Genomic DNA, 6,788 nt, shown 5'->3' on the forward strand with positions numbered 1-6,788 from the left:
TACTTGGCAATCGTACATTCCAATTTACCTGGGAGAGGTCCACTCTCAAATCACTGAAACCGGCCTTTTCCCAATTAAGTATTTTTACTCAAGATTGTGCCTTGTCTTTTTTCATAGCTAATTTAAAACTTATGATATTATGATCACCGTTCCCTAAATGTTCCCTGATTGACACATGATCCACTTGACCCACTTCATTCCCCAGGGCCTTCCTTGTTGGGTCGGAAATGTACTGATCAAGAAAATTCTCCCGAACACAATTCAGAAACTCTTCCCCCTCTCTGCCCTTTACACTATTGCTATCCCACTTTATATTGAAGGAGTTCCCCCATTATCAGTACAATATAGCTTTTGCACCTTACTGTAATTTCCCAGCAAATTTGCTTCTCTATATCTTTTCCACTAGTTGGTGGCCTCTGAGAATACACCAAGTAGTGTAATGACACCTCTATTATTTTTTAACTCTAACTGAATCTAACCAAATGGTAATAGCAGAATCATTACCGACAGTTGCCATAGGGAAAAATGGGAATGGTGGTTATGATCTGAAGTTGTTGATTCTAGAAGGCTGTAAAGTGCCTTATCAACAGATGCGGTGCTGTTGCTCGAGCCTACATTGAGCTTCATTTATATTATGTAGGAGGCCAAGGACAGAGAGGTCAAAGTAGGAATGGAGCAGACTATTAAAATTAGAATCCCTCTGTTTCTGTAGGTCTCATTATGCCAGCATGCTTCTAAAGAGTTTCCAAATATCCTATTTTCTCATCAATGAAATAGCATGAATGTTATCAAAAATGTGTGTGAAAAGTTGTTTAACATTTTGTTGTAACAATAACTTTAAAAATTACAAATCAAATTGAAACATGAATAGATCACTTACAGTTGAGAAAAATGATACATCTTTTGATAAGCAAGGGGGTGAAGGGTAATTGGGGGTAGGCAGGAACGTGGAGTTGAGGTTACAATCAGATCAGCCATGATCATGTTGAATGATGGAGCAGGCTCGAAGGGCCGAGTGGCCTACTCCTGCCTCTAATTCGTATGTTTTGTTTGCTCAGATTTCAAAGACCAGTAGCCAACTTACAAACTAAAACTTACACAATTAATCCCATAAAAGAGAAACAGGTCTTTGAAACATGGCATTTAAGGGTCGATAACTAGGCCATCTCATTCTCACCTCTGATTTTTCTTGAACTTGGGTCAACAATCTGTTGGATTAAGCTGTGAACTTTTTTTTAAAGTCAAAACTAAAATATAGTGTTTATAATCAGAAAAGTTTAGTTTGCTTTAATCAGCAAACAATTTAGGAAAGAACTAAACAATTACTTTAACTAAACAATTAACACAATAGTTTTCACAAGGGAGTTCACACCAACAGGAAACGAGTGCATCATTAACTGCCCCCTACAGCGCTTTTTCCTCCATGAAACATCACTTTGTTAACTGAATGTGGCACATGCAATGTCAGTGCTACTTATTGGTAGAGATGGTGCTGCATGTGACAAACAGAAAAAGTAGCTGGGTAGTCACACCAAAACTGCATTATTCTGACATTGATATTTCCAGAACTCATTCTATATAACCTTAAATTTGGAAATCATCTTTTTGTGATAACTATTGGGTTTCATCGGATCTAATCCAGAGGCTTCTGTAATCAGCCAGAATTATTTCTAAGGAAAAGCAACAAAGTTTTGTGTTGGATGTTGTTAATGGTAAACCTTTTGGCTTTGATACTATAAGACTGGCATAAAATATGGTTGAGTCATTACAGCAGCCGACAGAATGTCGCTGGGTCCAGTAAAGCTGATTAAATTACCGGTTTCAGTGTTCCTTTTGTGCAGCTACAAAGGGGATCCAAGCCTGCCTTTCAGAGCACTACGTACAAGCTTCTTAAACTTTTAAATTAGAATAAAGTTGACACGAGCACATTGTTACGAAAGTGCCTCTGTGTTTTGTTGAATATATCTTTTGAGGATTCATTTTTGAAAGATTGAAGAAACTTTGGGGTTTTCAAAGGGGGTCATGTAAAGGCCACTTGACTTTGAAAAACAGACCCTGGAAATGTTTTTAAAATGGGCACTGTGAGATCTTGTGAGGAAAACAAGCCTTTCTGGGAAACCACCTGACTTCCAAAAACAACAACAAGCCTTTCTGAGAAATCACCTGACTTCCAGCTCAATAAACAACAGAGCACTTTGGATATCTGGCAAGGTTGTTTACAAAGAAGTGACAGGTCAAGATTGATGGAGTTCAAAAGGTTGACCTCCTGTTGTCAGTTTCGCTTTTGAATTGTTTTGAGTTGGGGTTGAACTGTATAAAAAGGACGAGAATTTCCAAGGAGAGAACTTTCAAGGAGGGAAGAGAATTTCCAAGGTGGGAGAGAAGGCCACAACCCAGCTCAGCTTTCGTGCACCTCTCTAAAAGACCCTGAGAAGTCCACTGCGTCAACTCATCTCGTCTCCTGTCTTTGAAGAAAAGCCTGCTAAATTAATTCTCAACGCTGTCTGAAAAGAACTGTTCTAAAAGATCTCAGTGACTCATCTACGTGTACTCGGAGGCCAGACTGTATGCCAGTTTTGGAACATAACATACCTCATCTGCTGGTTCTTCCAGAATGAGCAAGTATTCAGCCCAAGTGTTTTTGTCTGCAATAGAGCTCTAAAAACAAAAATCTCTTTTTTTTCCAGTTAACCGGTATGTCTGTGTGTGTGAGGGGCTAAGGTGAAAAGGGAACTTTAATATTTCAGTCTGTGTGTTTATGCTTTACTTCACTACTGGTTAAGATTTGTTTAATAATAAATTGATAATTTTGTTGTTTATTAAAGAAACCTGGGATAAAAATACAGTCTATGATTGACTGTAACAGTAAGTGGGAAAATATTTAAATATATTTGTGACCTATGGAGAAGTGGAACTAGAATAAACAGTGCAGTCCTCCCACCTCAGTTGTAACAACATATCTTCATAACATTGAAAAGATTCAAACTCAACTTTGTAAATATCCCAGACTGCTTGCTTGAGGCCTAGATGGTGAATAGTATATGCACTGTTCTTTCCCTCCCTGACTAAGATAAAAGTTTCCTCTGTTGGCCACTTAGAACAGTTCTATACAAATTATTTTTGCCAAACTTAATGCAGTTCCCTTTAGGCATTGGCATGCAGTACAGTTGTGTCCCAGTTCAACAATAATTGTGCAGCCTTATTTAAATAGGACACAGATGGCCGGTGAGAGAAATAAAAAAAAAACAATCACACTGATGTAGGAAGGAAGTTGTGGTCTTCTGAAGTTGTGGTTGAGAGAGGGTACGGGGAGATTTGTACCTCATCTGAGAAAGCTTGCTGCTTAGACACTTACATTTACAAAAATAGGATTCAGCAAGCCCATGTCATAACATCGCAGCTTTGAAGGCAGGCTGCACTAATGGGAGTCCCATTCTTCTGATTTGAATAGCCAATTGGCTTGCCCAAAAATTTGGCTTATAGCATACTTGATTGCAAGCATAAAATCCAGAGTCAGCAGGCTAGAAGGTTCTGATCGCATATGAGAAGCCTAAAAGGAATTCCCATCTTCTTTCAACAGCAACTCAAACAACAGTCTCATTTTTAAATGAGGATGCTAGATCCCAGGACTCCTGATGTGCTCACTTTAGATGCGTGAAGTCGGTTCTGTAGGTGACACTACAGCCAGAGTGAAAACTAAGCAAAATGAAACCATCTTTGGGAGGTGGTCTCACATCTCCCGGTTGTAATGTGGCTTAACTGGAGTATAATACTGGCTTTGTGTCACTCCAAAAGCAACAACTTGCATTCATACAGTATTCTTCACACTGGAAAGATGTCGTAGACTGCTTTGTGCAGTGAAAAAATGTGCACCAAGTAGTAGGGAAAAAATATGTAGAAATAGAATTAAAGTATGGAGCCAAAAGAACAATTTTTTAAAAGCAGGGAGGGAAGAGGTAAGGCAGAGGGATTTTAGTAAGCATTTACAGTGTACAGTGGAATGACTGAAAGAGTGGATACCAATAGTGGAGCGAAGATGATGGGCAACAAAGGATAGACTGACATTGGAGGAGCAAAGGGTGTGAACAAATGCATAATGATAGTCTCAAAGATAGGGTGGAGTGAGGATACATTTATGGGTAAAAACAAGGAATTCAAAAGGGCTCACGGAACTAGTGCAACCTAATAAAAAACAGAGCAATGGAACTATGGGACATTGACTGGGTAAGGATGTATTTGCTGTGCTATACTCAATGATTCACAACTTATGAAGTTTGAGCATTTGTGAGATAGATTCTTAAGCTGGTGGAGGAATGGATTAGTTTTGGCAAAGGTTTTCCAAAGGTAGAAGAAGGCGATGTTTGTTGATAGAACAGATATGGGGAAGAAAGTCCAGCTTGAGATCAAATAGCACATCTAGGTTCGACATACCAGTCTTAGCCAAAGGTGGCAATCAGATGGGTGATTGTGGTGGTGGTGGGGGGAGATGGGGGTGGTTGTTGTGGGATTAATGGAGTTAGGAAGAAAGGTATGTAGGAGCTGGCAGGAATACATTTAAAACCACTTTGTATTTTTGCAAAGCAATACAGTAGTTTAATGCTTTCTTCTTCCTTGTGCCACTGTGTCTGAAAGGATGTCAGAAATACGTGAAGTTGCTCCCATACCTGCAAAAACAAATCATGCTTTTTTTTAGCAGAAAGATAACCCCTAAAGATCTATTGGAAACAAAAGTAGGACATCTGATAACCCACAGGCAAATGTCTATGGGAGTAAAAGAGAAAAGGAAGTGCATCTTGTTACCTGATTAGCAGAATACAGTGATTTTTAAACTGGGGCACTGCAGGTAAAACATAACAGACAGGATCTGTGTATGCTTTATAGGAGTGACATCATCTCTTTAAGATTTTATAATTGTATTAAGCTTGTGTGGAGTTGGTACTTGTGAGTTAATGAGACATGGCATTTCTGCTGTGTTTAGCAAAATATGATAATTGCATTATTTCTACTCCAATTACGACACAGAACAAAATAAACTATTCTGAAAATATATTGAAAAAAACTGACAGGAAAGATGTGATCACCATCTGGGAACACTAATTATTTTATTAAAAATGTTCGGTTTTAACACTGGGAAAAGAAAATAATTTTAAAATAAAAAAGTACTATCCATGTAAATTACTCAAAAATGCCACAATCTCCTTTCATAGAAAAATGCCTGGACCACTGCTTCTGTTTGCTACTTTGAACTGACAATAACCTGTTTTACTAAAATGTTCTCCAGCACGCCATGCAGGTCTAGTTTCCACCTACTATGTAAGGGACTACCAAAAGATGGCTCTGTTGGTATTCCTGTCAGCTTGATTCAGTTAGCATTGACTCAGTCGCACTTTCACCTATAAATCAGAAGGTTGTGCGTTCAGGCTGTATTATGGGTACCAGGATCTAATCCAGGATGTCCCTTCGGTATGGCATTGAAGGAGTGCCACATTGTTTGAGATGCTGGACTTACAATTCTATTTTCCCAATGTTGCTCTGCCAAGATGGGTAAAGCCTGGCGCGGTATAAAATTAAAACCCAATCTGGGCCCGACCCGACCTGACCCGACCCGAGTCCGAGCCCTTTAATTTTTTTTTGGATCCGACCCGACACGAATCTCCTTCATCTGTTCCGGCAGCAGGCTATTCCTGCAGCTGGAGTTGTGGGGAATCATGGGTAAGCCTGATCCTGTGACTTTGCGGAAGCAGTGTCCCGCCTGATCTGACCCGAGCCCGAATGTTGGACTCGGAATTTCGAACCGACCCGACCCGAACCAAACCCTACACATGTAGTCAGATCTCGTCGGGTTCAGGTCGGGTATCCAGGCTTTAAAGCTGGGGATTCTCTCCAGCACTAACCTTGCTGTAAATTGTGAGGTCAGCCCATTTAAATATCCATGGTCATTGGCTGAATGCAACTTCCATGTAACATCTATGACTCTATGAGAGTGCTGCACTGGGAGGATTTGGAAGTTGTCAGTTGAAGCCTTCAGGAAGGTAAAGATAGGAAGCAGCAGTCTGGGGGAGCAGCAGTTAAGTATGAAACATTTTGAAAGATTAAGTAGACTGCTGGTAAACTGTAGAGTGAACCTTAGCTCAGCAGTAGCATTCTTGCCTCTGAGTCGGACAGTTTTGGTGCAAGTCCCACTCCAGAGACTCGAGCGCATATTCTAGGTTGAAACTGCAGTAATGAGGGAGTGCTGCACTGTCGGAGGTGCCATCTTTTGCATGGGATGTTAAAATGATGTGCCGATTCCTCTCTCAGGTGGACGTAAATGATCCCATTCACTATGCTATTCAAAGAACAGCAGGGAATTCTCCCTATTGTCCCAGCTAATGTTTAGCCTTCAACCAATGCCAGTAAAACAAATTATCTGGCCATTATCTCATTCCTGTTTGTGGGCTCTTGTTGTGCTCAATTTGGCGGCTGCATTTCCTATGGTACAACAGTAACTACGCTTCAAATATACTTCATTGGCTGTAAACCCTTTGGGACATCCTGAGGTAGTGGCACATGCTATATAAATGCAAATCCTCCCTTCCTTGCTTCCTTTCTTCCCTCCTTCCCTCCCCACTCAGGTGGCTTTTAAACATCCCATAGCATTATCTGAAGAGGAGCAATGAGGGCTCGGATGTTCTGACCAACATTCTTCCTTCAATCAACACAATCAAAAACAAATTTTCTATTCATTCAGTCATGCTCTGTTTGTTTGTCCTTGGCTTGCTAAGTTTACTTAAATAACGACTATGTTT

The sequence above is a fragment of the Heterodontus francisci genome, chromosome 20 (assembly GCF_036365525.1).
Source record: "Heterodontus francisci isolate sHetFra1 chromosome 20, sHetFra1.hap1, whole genome shotgun sequence".
Lineage (NCBI taxonomy): Eukaryota > Metazoa > Chordata > Chondrichthyes > Heterodontiformes > Heterodontidae > Heterodontus > Heterodontus francisci.